Here is a 14,972-nt window from a genome sequence, read left to right as displayed (position 1 = left end):
GTTCACACTGGCGTCATCGTCGGGAGGAATGACCTTTGAAAGGCCTGACGTATGGGGAGCACCGGGCGAGGCAGTGTGGGTCCAATGTGTTTTGGATACCAGGCCCCGCCTGGAAGGTTCCCCATCGACAGTGATGCTGAACGAAGCCGGGCGGGGGGAGGGGAGGAGCCTGTTCTAGAGTTCAGGAGGGGGAGGAGCAGGCCGCCTGCCTGCTGTAGAGACAGTCTGGTCAGGGAAGACAGCTCAGAGGAAGCAGATGCGAGTTAGCTGGGCCTTAAAGGAATGAAATTCAAACTTAGTTAAGCCACGGGAGCATTTTAGGTGCAGACACACTAGAGTGAAAAGTCGGCGTGAGCCAGGTATGTGCTCAGAGGACGGTGGAGAACCTGGTGGGCACATCTGAAGCCGCGGTGAGTACGGATGGAAGTGGCACAGCAGCGCCCAGCCTGCCTGTGCCCTCGGCTGGCGTGAAGCCGTGGGAATAGGAGGGAAGAGGTCTGGATATTACAGCTGGGCTTTGATGCCTGAGGCAGGCTTCAGTCCCGCTGCACCACTCACGGGCCGGACGGCCTTCAGCACCTCCCCAAACCCACTAACCCTCGTCAGTGAGAGCAGAACAGTCGTCCTAATGTCCAGGGCTGTTGTGAAGTGTGAATGAGCTTGGATGGCCAAAACACTTAGCCATACTAGCTCCTGTATTTGAGGCCTTTCCCTCGCTCCCCTCCAGTTCCATAACTTACCCTATGGCTGAGCATCGGACAGAAGCGTCCAGAGCTCTGCCTTCCGGCTCTCCCCCCCCCCCCCCACCCCCCCACCCCCACCCAGCACAGGGCTAATAGGAGTGAGGCCCCTCGAGCGCCTGTAGGTGAAACCAGGTACAAGCCCTTCAGATGAGCCGCCAGCTGCCCGGCTCAGACTCCAGCCCCACCTTCCAGAGGAATCTGCTCCTCAACTCCACCTGGAACCTCCTTTGTTCCCCTGTTGGTGCCAGAACTTATACCTCCTAGAATTTGAGAGTTCTTAGCCAACATGAACCCTTAGAGTGTGTGTGTGTGTGTGTGTGTGTGTGTGTGTGTATGTGTACGTGTGCACATGTGTGTGTGTATGTGTGCACAGGTTTACATCCACCCATTTTTCTGGATAGCAGGTGCATCAATGCCTAAGAAAGATTTAAGTTAAAATATTATTAACCAAATCTCTTTGGAAATGTGGGTCTCCAGTGAGGGGGCGCCAGGGCTCTGAGCAGTTGCCTCCTCCTTTGCCTCTGGTGATTGATGGCAGGAGCATCTTCAGGACCTGGAGCCCCCAGGCGAACCCCAGGTCCTACCAGAAGGCCAGTGCAGCCATCATCCCTAGCTTTCTCTCCCCACACCAGGGCAGGGTACCGAGGGGGGCATGAGGCCCTGCACTTCTGAGGACACAGACACTCCCAGCTGGTTGGGGAGACTGCAAACAAGAGGGTCCAGCTCAGAGGCTTGGGGTTGTCAAAGCCACAGCGAACCCGACTCGCCCCAAAGCTTCTGAGCACTGCCTGGCGCAGCGTCTGGCCCAAGGCCTTGTCCACAGAGGGCCCTGCCGCCCGGGGTGCTCTGCGGGGGGAACCAAACCAGGGACGGACGGATGTGCAGCAGCCCCGCTCGCCCCTTTTCTCACAGCCAGGCTTATCTGCTCACCAGGCAGATGGGGTGGGGAATAGAGGCAGATAAGAGGAGGGCAGGAGGTAAGTGCCAGACCCTTTCCCCGAAGGCCTCAGTTTTGCATTTAATGGGCAGTGTTTGCTGGAATGAGAGAGGCTCGGAGACCCCAGGGACCAGCGGACAAAGACTGGAGGAAGTGGGAGGAGGAGGAGGAGGGAAGTGGGCCTGGGCATTGTGTGGGAGAGCTGCCCCTCTATCTGTTTCAATCGCTGGTGGGGTTAGGGTTACCCTGCACTTGGGGCCCAGCTGCTGCTCGGTGGGGTCGGTGGCGTCAGCCATTGTGATGGTAATGGGGGCCTCCCACAGGGGCGCCCTTCAATGACCAGCCCCACATGGACCCCAGAGAGGACCACGGCGCTGTCCCTTGGGCGGGGCAGGATGTGGCCCAGAATGGACGCAGGACGACAGCCCCCTCCAGTCTGAACCCCTGCTAAGTGTACCTTCCAAACCCAAGCTCTGACCTTCCTCTCTCCAAAGCTTAGAAAGGGAATGGAATCTGAACATTGAGACGCCTTTCTGGCCCTAAACAATCCTTCCATTCTCTAGGCTCAATGATGGGTCTATTTCCTCCTGTAAATAGGTCTCGTAATCTTCAACTCTTACCTTTGCTTCTAAGGTAATTAATTGGGTCTCCCTCTTGTTCTCCTCACACACTCCGCTCTCGGTTACAGGCTCAGGTTCGGCGGGATGGATGGCTTTTCTTTCTATTCCATGAAGTGCTTATTTTTTTTTAAAGCGGATGGAGTAAGGCCCTCCCCAGTGAACCCCTTCTCCAGAGAAGCCTGCTGGGGAAACCCCACTTCCGCGGGCACAGCAAGGGGCCCCTGACTGCCCAGCGAAAGGCCTCCAGCGCCCCATCTGAGCAGCCATGCCCAAGGTTGTAAGGAAGATTCCAGGAAGGGGGTGTTCAGTGACACCCTCAGGAGCCACGTGGAGGGTAACGTGGGGATCTGGACACTGGAGACAGAGGGAGGCAAAGATGGGCACCGGAGGAAGGTCAAAGGTTCAAAGGTCCCCCCACCACAGCCCCAGGGGGAGGAGGAACAGCTGGGCCTCGGTGCAAGGCAGCAGGAGGGCCTCTAGGTGGGAGGGTGGAGATGGAGACGGGCTGCTGGTGAGGAGGCAGCTTCGGGGCGGGTCTGCAGCAGGCAGCTGCACCCAGAGAGACTGGCGACTTCGGGATTTGTGCGCGCACTTGCCCGATGCTTCCTCTGCGTTCCATACCCAGAGCGTCAGAGGCAGGACGGACATCAGACGCCCGGGTCCCCTGCAGCCCCTGCCCCGCAAGCGGCGCCGGGACTTGGACCAGATGAGTCACACTTGCAGGGAGACAGTCCCTGTGAGAGCAGCCCTCCCTGCCGGGGCAGCATTTTGTCACTGACATGTTTAGAAAGCATATGGCGATCCTATAAAACCAACCAACTGTATTACGGTTTTGAAGTTCTGTGCACACGTGGACCACCCACCGCCGTGTGCCCCGGAGCAGGGAACAGGCTGAGACAGCCGAGCCAGGTGAGGCCAGAGGGCAGCCCGCTTCCCCAGGGCAGGATGTGGTCGGGGTGAGTGTGGCTCCATGTCTCCCTGCAGGTAACCGGGGCTTCCCCGCCTGAGCCCCGCACCTGAGCCCCAATCCCATTCCCCACATATAATCTCTGCCGACAGGATGGCCATGTTCTTCCGGATCACTTCAATATGGAGATACTGACTTTTTCACACACCAAGTTATAGTACAAAGATTTCTCTCTCAATTATTTAAACGTCTTTCATGGCAACGTATAGGATTTCTTCATCCTTTGCGAAGCCCATAAGCATTTCCTTTAATGCACCGGTGTACGCTGAGTTTATTGAACTAATTCTGAGTTGATGAATATTTGAGACATGACAGTATTTCACAATTAAAAACAGTATAACCCGGGAGTGAGGAGCCCGGTCTCATGAGCCTCCCTTGGTTAGAGCCCTGAATGGATTCCAGGTCCTTCCTCTCCTCCTGGACCTCGGTGTTGCTGCTTAGACCAGGGTTACCTGAACCAAAGACGGAGGCAAGGGCCACCGGATTACCTGGCAGGTTAAAGCAATCAGTTCTCACCCCTGCAATTTGGAGTAAAGGGGTGTTAATACTCGGCCCCCAAACTCACTGCAGGGCAGCTACGCAATGGGGGAATGGTGGGAAGAATACTGAGGAGACACCACAATACTGACCTGGTGTTTTTTGCCACATACACTTTTTTTTTTTTTTCGGTTTTGCAATGTCAGCTTAGCAGACCTTTCCTTTATAGTGTTTAGATTTTATGTCATACTTAGATTTTCCCCCTTCAAAGTTCTAAAAAAGCTGACCCACGTTTCCTCCTGATAGTTCTTGTTTAATATATTATTTATCAATTTGAAATGTACTTTGAGGTGAAGAATGTGGAAGGTCCCCCCCCCCACCCCAACAAATGGCTAACCAGTTGTCCCACAACATCCCCGACTCATTTTTAAGCATCATCGTTATCATACATTAAATCCTCATTTGTCCTTGGGTCTGTTTCTGGACTTCCTTTCCTGTCCGCGATCATTCTGCCTCTGAGTCATTACCACATTGATTAATGACCATATCTTTGTAATCTGTTTTAATATCTAGTCGTCCCTTCCTACCCACATCGTGCTTCTTTTCAGAATGTTCCTGAATGGGGGTGAGGATTCGGAGACATGGTGGTAGGAAGATAAAGTGACACAACTACTTTAGAAGGCAGTTGGCGTGGAGATCCCGACCGCTACCTGCAATCAGTCATCCAAAAGCTCGGGAAACGGGAAGTTCTTAACTCATTCCCTGGCAGGATCTGACCTGATGTGAAGCTGCTTACTGTCTTTATCTCCCATCACATGGATATTTATATTTTTTCACCACAGAAAAAGTAATATATTTGATTAGGGGATACTTCCCCAATCCCTGCTGAGAGTGTTACATTTGGCGCATACACTGTATTGCCTTTCTAAAATCCAAATATTCTTATTCTGAAACACACCTGGCCCCAGGGGTTTTGAATAATGTATTGTGAGCCGGTATCTGGTAAAGTTAAAGATATTTATATCCTAACACCCAGCAATTCCACGTCTAGGAATATTTCCTAGAGAAATCTATCCACAGGTACATAGGAGGCACATATAAGATTTTTTTATTTTAACATTGTTGATAATTATGAAACATTAGAAATAATCTAAATGTCCATCAATGGGATATAACTTGTGATAGCTAATAGAGTACTATATAGCATTTAAAATGAACTATATCTACCTGTGTCAATATTAATAAATTTTTCAAAAAATTGTTGAATTAAAAAAAACAGTTGAAGAATGATAACAGTACAATACAATTTAAAGTTAGAAAATATGCATGAAAATAAACACCAATTTCAGTATAGTATGATCTTTCAGAGGGAGGACAAAAATGAGGTCTCCACCAGCTACTAGCCATTTACTTATTTATTCCATCCTGGTATACAGTTTCAGAATTCCTAACCCATAACCTCACATTCACCTGTTTTTTTATGTTCTAATACATTTATTTTTAATTTTATATGAGTTCAAATAATTACATTTTACATTCACAATATTTTATTGTTCCTCCAGCAAGACACATGCTGAGCCCAGGAGGCACACACTAAATGAGTAACTTTTCCTAAATTGAGAATTTATGAGTTTCACCTATTTTTAATCATTATTCATACTAGCCTTTATCACACAGAGTTTTGAAATTTAATGTAGCTTATTTGTCAATTTTTTTCTTTAAGCTCCTGAATTTTGTATCTTGATTCAAAAAGCTTCCCAATGCATCACCCACCCCCAGATTATGAAAATATATTCGTTTTGTGTTGTTCAGATATTCGTCCTACCTGGATTTTATTTTGGGGTCATGTAAGAGGAAGCTCTAGCCATTTATTTTTCCTCAAATGGCTATCTAAGGTCCTCAACAGCTATTACTGTTAGTCAGTCCTTTCCTTGCTGTGTTGCAATGCATGTGTCTATTTCTAAGCTTGGTATTCGACTGCTCCATTTGTCTATTTCTTTGCCAACATGAGACTATTTTAATTTTTGTTACCTTAAGATATGTTTTGACATCTAGTAACGAAAGTCTCCCATCATTGATCTTTTTCAAAAATGTCTTGGCTCTTCTTGTATGTTTATTCTCTCAGATGAGCTTTAGAATTAATTTGCAAAGTTTCATTTTTAAAGTCCTATGGGGATTTTGATTGGGATTACACTGAGTTTATTTCATTTTAGAGATAGTCAGATCCCAACACAGTAAGTCTGTCTTTGGGTCTTCTTTTATGTCTTTCATAAAGTTTTATGCTTTCTTCCCATAAGTCTTGCATTATTCATGAATCTACGCTATTCACATTCCTCACATAAATTCACATGAATATTCACATTCATTATATGTTTTAAATTACATTTTTAGATTTATTAATGCTAATATATGAGAAAGCTATTGATTATATGTTTGTCATACATCTGAACAAGTTACGGCATGGTTTTATTGATCTGATAGTTTTTCAGCTGATTCCCGGGATATTCTATTGCAGGCAGTGCCAATGTCTGTCAATAATGACAACTTCTTATTCCTTTCTAAACCAAAGAGCTGTTGATTGGGGGGATGGGGATGAGTAGACAAATCACTAAGCCAATCTAATCAATGGAACATGATTTTTAAAATTACAAATACTTTCCTGATTCCTAAGCAAAATTAGGAATCAGAAAATAGAAATAACCACATACTTGAGAAAATTTAAGTAATAATTTAAAATAATTAAAATATAAGTAATGTTGACAATACTTTATATAATTTTGTGGAAATAAGTTCATAAACTTAAAGAAAGATAGCACATGCTTCTAGAAAATAGAAGCGAGGGAAGCCCAGGTCTCGGGTGCCAGAGGGAAGCCGGGGGGAGGAAGGCCTACTCTTGCACAAATTTCATGCATCGGGCCTCTAGTAAATAAATAAAACCATGTATCTCTTTCTTTGCTTTAATATAAGTGCTTCTAATGTTTAGTTGTTAATTATAAAGTTAAGGGGATTTACTTCTATTTCGAGCTTATTGTAAGCTTTTATAAGACATTTATCAGCCCTAACCAGTTTGGCTCAGTGGGTAGAGCGTCGGCCTGTGGACTGAAGGGTCCCAGGTTCCATTCTGGTCAAGGGCATGTACCTTGGTTATGGGCACATCCCCAGTAGGGAGTGTGCAGGAGTCAGCTGATCAATGTTTCTAACTCTCTATCCCTCTCCCTTCCTCTCTGTAAAAAATCAATAAAATATATTTTTAAAAAAGAAATTTATTAAATGCTTTTCTTCAACATAGATTGGGAATGATCAGTCTTTTTCCTTTACCTGTTAATATAGTAAAGTCTGAATGTTGAAACATCTCCCAGCTCATTTATGGGATCAACACCGCTTGGCTATAATGTCTTCTTAATGGATTTTATTTAGTAGCATTTGATTTAGGATTTTTGTATAAATATTCATAAGTTAGAGTTGTCTGTACTAGCTGCCTTCGAATGGGTTTGCTTCGGCACACAGGAAGACTTTCTGGGAAATGTTGGCTCTCCTTTCGCTTTGGTGGATCAAAGGTTCTATGCTCCTTGGAATAACTTGTCAAAGTGGGGAGAAAGCTAGAGTATTGATCATCAATGGCTTGTGATCTAGAAGCCATCAGATGAGTGTAGGTGAGCGGGTGAGACAGCGAGGGAGGGACATAACCTGAGAAAATAAGTTACAACAGCAGCCTTAGTCATATATACTGTCTCTGAACAGACTCTTACCCGCGCTGACATTTCCTTTACTCCGAGGGCTGGAAATGGTTATGTAAATGAGGGACAGGTTCAAGAGTCCACATGGAAGGGGCGCCCTTTGATTTTGGGGTAACTAAACATCCAGGGCAGTGGGAGAGGTCAGGCCAATGTCCCCTTGGTTTACCGGGAAAATGACAGGGTTGCTAGAAGCAGGGTTGCTGGTTCCAGGGGAGGGTAGGTTTGAGAGCAGATAAGGATTTCCGTTTGGACATGTGTAAGGACATCTCTGAGAAGCTTGAGGAAGGAAAAGGACTGGGCCCAGAGTGCCGTCAAATGGTGACTGTAATCTTCACCGTTAACCTGCCTGCAAGGTCCAGATCAGTAAAGCGGGAAAGTTGAGTTCTCCATCTTTTAACTGTAATATCATGCACCCTTTGTGAGGGATCAGCACAGAGCGCATTGGCTAAGAGAGAGATCGGCTTGGTTATAGGCAGAAGGCAAGACACATTTAGAAACGGCTAGAATAAAGTTGCTTGAGAGAGAAGTGAGCGTGTGAGGTCCTGGAGCACATAAGAGAGGATTTACTCAGGGGAAAAGCGCTTACCGAGAGCCGAGGCCCTGGGGCTGTGAGAGAAGCGTGCCAGGTCTCTGCTTGCTCTCATTTAATCCATCAAGAGAAAGGAGCACAGGATGGATTGCCTGATTCCCCAGTTCCCACCAATGCGGCCCACCTCACTCCATTCTCCTCCATCCTCCCCTCTCCAGTGGTTCCAAAGGCAGGAACCACTTCTGCCTTCATCGCCACGGTAGGGTAGGTGGGTGAATGGGAAAGAAAAAGGATTCCAGTGACAGGATAAATGCTAAGCTGGGATGTACAGAACGTTCTGGAGCACCAAGGAAAGGGTGACAAGCTAGAAAACGCCATAAAGAATATGATACTTGATTTGGGTTTTGAAAAATAAGAAGGAGTTTACCAGCCAATAAAACCAGGATATTTAAAGCTGAAGAATATCGGAGGGAATGTAACAAGGAGGGATGTTCAAAGCAGCGGTAAGTGTGTAAAGGCTGATCGCTTTGCACCCACCGGCCTGCAGAGTTAGAAGGTGGAGTAACGTCAGTGTTGGCGATGAGGGGGAGGCCCGGGGGTGCGCCGCCGGCCAGTGGGACTGGCGCAGCCTCTGTCACACGGGGGTGCGCACAGCCCGGGAGCCCGAGGCCCCTCCGGGTAGACACCCAGAGAAAATGCCGCCGCCGCGCAGTGCGTGTAGTGATGGGGAGCTAAGGAAATCGAGGTGTCTGTTACTAGAATAAACGTGGTAAATACCGTTCACATTTTGGAATATTTTGCAACAGTTGGAGTAACAAACAAAGTACATAAAGCAGCATGAATAGATCTCAAACACTGAATTTTTTAAATATCTGAAGCAAGATTTATAGTACAAGGTCATTTATGTCCATTAAAAATACATATGATAGCACTATTTTCAAAGATATACATAGGTCATCAGGGACAACACTGGGGAGTGTGAGTCGGGCGTGAAGGTGGGGGGTGGGGAGGGGGCTGGGGGTCAAAGGTAAAAGGAAGTAAGAGCGAACGAAGCCCGCACTGACGGGACGTCCAGGAACTGGAGGCCCCGTGCCCAGGTCCCTGGCCCGCGGGCCACATGGAGGACCTAGCGGTGCACACGTGTGTGGCCGCCTTCACGGTAGAGGCTGGGTGAGTTGGAGGGAGGCCAGAGCGGAGGCTGGGAGAGAGGCTGGTCAGTGCCCGCCTGGACCCCCAGCCCGAGGGCCCGGGGAGCTGCTAGCCGCTTTAAGCAGGAAAGAACATGTGGTTTTAAAGGTCCGTTCCGGTGGCTGGAGGATAAGGAAAGACTAGACACAGTGTCGTGTGTAGGAGACGCCTTTACAATTGCAAGAGGAAGAGCAGAACTCAAGTGGCTGCTGGGGGTCTGGGGCAGGCGCCGTCTGGGGCCAGGGTAGGAGCCGGCAGCCAGCCCCTTGGTGAGAGGCACTCTTGGGCTGGGCTTTCTTCAGTTGGCCGCCGAGGCCACGGTGGCACCGTCTCCCCCGGATCTCACCTCTCCTCCATCCTGGTCACCCCGGCACAGGGAGCAGGAGGCTCCAGCGCTGGTTCCCGCTCTTCCCTCTGGCTCCAGAAGTGACCTTGGGCAGGTCCCACCTTCTCTCTGGGCCTCACTTCCTCTCTTCCCTTCCCAGGTTGCGCTGCCTTTAGCCGCATATATTTCCCAAGGAGTGGCCCCTGCAGGGAAATCTTGCCCCTCCTGAGACCCCCCAGGTGTCTCCAAGCCTGCCGCCCTCCTCAATCTTCCAGCTCCACCGCCCCGCCCTGGTGAGGAAGAGCAACAAATTGGTCTCGTAATGGCCCGCTGATTGTGTTAGGGGTGTCTAATGCAATATGCCCTCATGAGGACCATCCATCAGCGAAGAGCCCCTCCCCACGCCCCTGCCAGCCCAGTCACATTAGCCAGGCAGCCCATTCATCACCACCACCCACCTCCATGGAGACTGGCCTAGACGGATGAGGGGCCAAATCAGATTTATGGGGAGGAATCGTGGAAAAAATCAGCCCCATCCATCTCTCAGACACTGAGGAGGGAGCCCTGTGTCCCCACGCCCGCCGAGCCTCCTGAGGGAAGCGGGTGCTCATGGAGAAGCCGGCCAAGTTGCTTTTGTTTCCCTCAAGGTCCATTCCTGAGCCCCGGTGTTGCTTAGCACAGCCCTACAACTGGCTTCTCTGGGAGTTCATCATTTGTGGAGCAAAGCCCCTGCCAGGACTGGGACACCGTGCCCAGAGTCAACCACAACTTCTGAGAATCCAGGGAATTCATTTAACAGGGCTCCTGGGTCGGGCCGATTGCTGTGAGTGGAGGGTTGGGGGAGGGGGGACAGGTGGAGGTGGGGATTCGGCCGCAAAATCGGCAGCAAGCCTCGTTCAGGATGAGGCCAGGGCTCAGGCAGCCTCTCAGGAAGGGTTTCACTCAGGCCTCCATGGGCTGGCGGTGGTGGGGTGGGGGGCGGGGGGGGGAAAGAAAGGCCTCCCCCAGGGATCCCTATGGCTCTGCCAGGCCAGACCGACCAGACAGTCCTTTTGTGCGTGGAAGTGGCTTGAGAAGATTGAGAAAGGCGTGAGATGGGGAGGGGAAAACCGTCTTTCAGGCCCCAGGATTTGTGAAACCTGAAGCTTGTGTGATTTGGGGGACCCCCTTTAAGAAAATAACACAAAAAGAAGAATTGCTAGGGCCCCTCCCAGGAGCCTGCACACGTGAGAGACCCCAAAGCTTCAGTTTCACCTTCAACCCGACCCTGCTGTGAGCCCGCCACTGAGTCAAGTGTGGTATAGAGATTATCTGGTTTTTTAGTCCTCACATCTGCCAACTGGTCAGTGAGGCAAGACTGTTCTTCCCACTTTCATAAGAAAATGAAGCCTCCGAGGGGTGAAGTGACTTGGCCAAGACTATACAGCTGGCGAATGGCGGAACTCCGTTCTGCTGGCTCGGTGTGTGGTGGCTGGGAGGGGCCCCTGGCCCTAACGTCTCCTTCCCAGACAACCCTCAACCTGTGCACAGGGTGTCCCCTCTCTCTGCAGTTGCTCTACACCCGTTGCTGCTGCTGTCCTGGGGGACTGGCGGCGGGGTTGGGGGGAGGCCTGGCAAAACCACGGGAATAGGAGGGTGGGAGGAACTCTTGTAACCCTAGAGCCTGAGGAATCAGCGATGGGTGCTCTGAGCTGGGCTACCCCTGCTCAATAGTTCATCTTGTGTCCCCCAAACTGACCCCGTTCCCATCTGAACTGCATCCTGGGAGCCCATACCTGCGGCCCAGGCCACCCGGGGGGTCCTTTTCACGTGGGTGTAGCCTTCTCCACCCCGAACGCCATCCTCAGCCCCCAGCCCCGTGGCCGGCAAACTGCGGCTCGAGAGCCACATGCGGCTCTTTGGCCCCTTGAGTGTGGCTCTTCCACAAAATACCACGGCGTGGGCGAGTCTATTTGGAAGAAGTGGCGTTAGAAGAAGTTTAAGTTTGAAAAATTTGGCTCTCAAAAGAAATTTCAATCGTTGTACTGTTGATGTTTGTCTCTGTTGACTAATGAGTTTGCCGACCGCTGCCCCAGGCCTTCCTCACTCCACCCGGGCTCTTCTGCGGGACCCGCACCTGCAGGCCACGCCTGTTGTTGCTCACCTGGCCCTCAGGCGCCGAGGGTGCTGGGCGGCCCTTGGGCCAGGCAAGAAGCTCCAAGGCCATGAAGCTCAGCCCCGAACCAGCTCACAGAGAACGGGAGGGCTGGGCATGTGCAGTGTGAGTCTCCGTGAGCGCGTGTGCGGCGGGAGGAGCATCCACGCTGTGTGTCCACCAGCCGAGGAAGCATTGCGAGCTTTCCCTTGCTCCTTCGGTCTCCACGTGGTGTTGTGCCTGGTGTCGCCCCCACAGCTGCCTCTTGCCCCTGAGGGCAACGCCGTGCCTCCCCGCGGAGGGTGCAGCTGGCCCAGGGCTGGCTGAGCTGGCGCTTTGATAACCAGCTCTGTGGCGTAGAGACCTGGCCTGAGCACCTCCCTCCTCCTCCCCCGCCTTCCCTGTCTCCCATCCTTCACTCCTGCCTCCTCCAGGCCCAGGCCCCTCTAGGCCACCTCTGCACCCCTGCTTGCTCCTCCCGCATGCGGCCCTCCCGCGGTGGGTCCGGAGAGCGCATGGGAAGGGATGCCAGCCCTCTCTGTCCTTTGCCCGGTCCCCCCGCCCCCCAATTCCCACAGGGGTCTGTGTGTGACTACTCCATCCGTTGGACTTTGGTCCTTCTGCTGAACAAAAGAGTGTGAACAGGCCCTTCTCACCGGATCCCCCACTGCCCGCCCCACAGAGCTGCCCTTCCTGTCTCAGCCCTGAGCTCAGCGCAGAGGGCTGCAGAGTCAGGGTGTGTTCTCTGGAACCCACAGTCTGATGGGGACACAGAGCGGGGTGCTGGGATCCCACAGTCTGATGGGGACACAGTGCAGGGGGTGCTGGGATCCCACAGTCTGATGGGGACACAGTGCGGAGGGTGCCGGGATCCCACAGTCTGATGGGGACACAGAGCAGGGGGTGCCGGGATCCCACAGTCTGATGGGGACACAGAGCAGGGGGGCTGGGATCCCACAGTCTGATGGGGACACAGAGCAGGGGGTGCTGGGATCCCACAGTCTGATGGGGACACAGAGCAGGGGAGGCTGGGATCCCACAGTCTGATGGGGACACAGAGCAGGGGGTGCTGGGATCCCACAGTCTGACGGGGACACAGTGCGGGGCGGGGGGCTCTGCCCAATGACAGACGTGCAGCCTGAGCAGATCTCAGCCTGAGGGCATAGGGGCCCGCAGCCCTTGGGAGGCGGTCCTGGAAGTGTTTACGTCACCGTGTGGATGTGGGGGATGTGGGGGATGTGGCGGGTGTGGGGGATGCCTCCGTGAAAGAGATGGTTTCATATATGATTCTAAGACGCCCAAATTCACTCCTAAAAAGGCTGCCAGATGAAGACTCCTCCTGCTGTCCATGGGTCCAGAAGCTGTGTGTGTGTGTGTGTGTGTGTGTGTGTGCGCGTGTGTGTTCCTTGGGTGGGTAGGGTGTGTGTGTGTGCGTGTGTGTTCCTTGGGTGGGTAGGGTGTGTGTGTGTGTGTGTGTGTTCCTTGGGTGGGTAGGGTGTGTGTGTGTGTGTTCCTTGGGTGGGTAGGGTGTGTGTGTATGTGTGTGTGTGTGTGTGTGTGTGTGTGTTCGTAGGTGGGTAGGGTGAGACTGCTAACTCAGCTTCCTGGATAACCCTGAGATGCTGAGTCTTGAGGGAAGACAAATGAACAGCATTCTCAGTCTCAAGTGAGGCTAATGAGGACCTGTGTTTTGTGCGAAGAAAAGCGCTCCCTCTTTCCCAGACTCCTTTTCCTCCGCCTGAGATTAAACGTCCGTGTTGCTGGGGCTCTGTCCTGGGCACGGCTCTCTCTGTGTCCTTCTCCACACCTGTGGCTCCATCAGCCTCTGAGTGTAGACCACGGTCAAGCCCTCCCCAGCTCAGCTCCCTCTTCTGTGCTTCTGTCTCCACCGCCCACCAGACAGCGCCGCATGGACATCTCTTAACCACCTAGAACCTTCCAGGACAAAACCCAACTCCTCATCCGGTTCCCCCAAGCCTCACCCCCTGGGTCCCCTGGCTCAGAGGCAGTACCTTCACGCACCCAGTCACCCAACCCCTCATTCCTCCACACCTCAGAGTTGCCAAATCTGCCTACGTTTTGGTTGCCAAACCACGGGGTACCCCAGATTCTTCCTTTATAAAGTGAGGTCATAGTATCTGCCTCCTGGGGTCGCTGTGAGGGTGAAAGGAAATAATACCTGTGCGAGTGCTTTAAAAAGTGCCAGGCACATAGGACGTGCCTAGTAAGTGTTGGCTATTCTGGTGGTGTGATCACTATGGCTACCAGTATTATTATTACCACCTGAGTGAAGATCCATCTCCGAATAGGTGTGCCTGCCTCCGCTCTCCTTCCCGGCTCATCCCCTCGCCACACAGGGAGCACGAGGCTCAGACAGGCAAGTACAGCGCTCAGCTCAGCTCGTCAGCGGCAGAGCCCCGGCCTCGCGGGCTCCAGACCCCTTGCTGGTAGCTATGAAGCCACTCTGCCTCTTCGCGAGTGTGAAGAATGAATGCGTGTGGAGTAGCAGGGCCGTGAGGAAGGAGTGACACCCACGGATGGAAGACTGAGAGTCAGAGGCGCCCCAGATTTCCCATCGAGAAGGGGTGTCAGGGTGGCCATCTGCTCGCAGGGGCTGGGAGCCTGGGGACTTTGCTGAAGCTTGACTTGAAAAAGCGTGGAGTCTTGGTGAGGATGCTGATGGACAGAACGTGTTAGAGGCGCCAAGCCCTTCCGCGGACCTCTCCGTGCTCCCGAGTGGTCCTGCCCGGGCCGTGGGGACCAGGTGAGATCCGGGAGGCAGGCGCGCGCTAGGACGGTCTTGGCCGTCAGAACAGTGGGGGCCAGGAGGCGTTTTTTGTTCTTGGGAATTGTTCCGCTTATCTTTGGCCACAATATCAGTATCTAGGGAGGAAACTCCCCAGGTTAGCCTGGAGCGCGAGTGGAGTGGTGGTGGTGGAGGTGTGAGGAGGAAGTGGGGGATGCTCAGCTGGTTACCACACAGCCTCCCTGCGCTGCCTCGCCGCCTTCCGAGTCAGCAGGAGCCATGGCCTCAAGCATGAGGACTGATTTGGACCCGAGGGCGGGGACTTCTGCCGACTGGGCTCCCAGGTTAGCTCTGCTCGCCGAGCTCCCACAGCCACTGGGAGTGGGAAGGCAGGGCAGGGGTGGGCTTGTTTCTGGTAAGTCTCCAAGCACTGGGTAAGGGGGAATCTTTCTTCCCAGGCTGTTCTTCTGCATTTAAAGACTGATCATTGGGGTTGCTGCCCTCCCTTGGGTCCCCAAAGAATGGAAACCCTTGGGACAAGCAGTCCAATACTTTCATGTCCTCTGCCT

Source organism: Cnephaeus nilssonii (assembly GCF_951640355.1).
Source record: "Cnephaeus nilssonii genome assembly, chromosome: 15".
Taxonomy (NCBI): domain Eukaryota; kingdom Metazoa; phylum Chordata; class Mammalia; order Chiroptera; family Vespertilionidae; genus Cnephaeus; species Cnephaeus nilssonii.
This window is presented reverse-complemented; position numbering follows the sequence as displayed.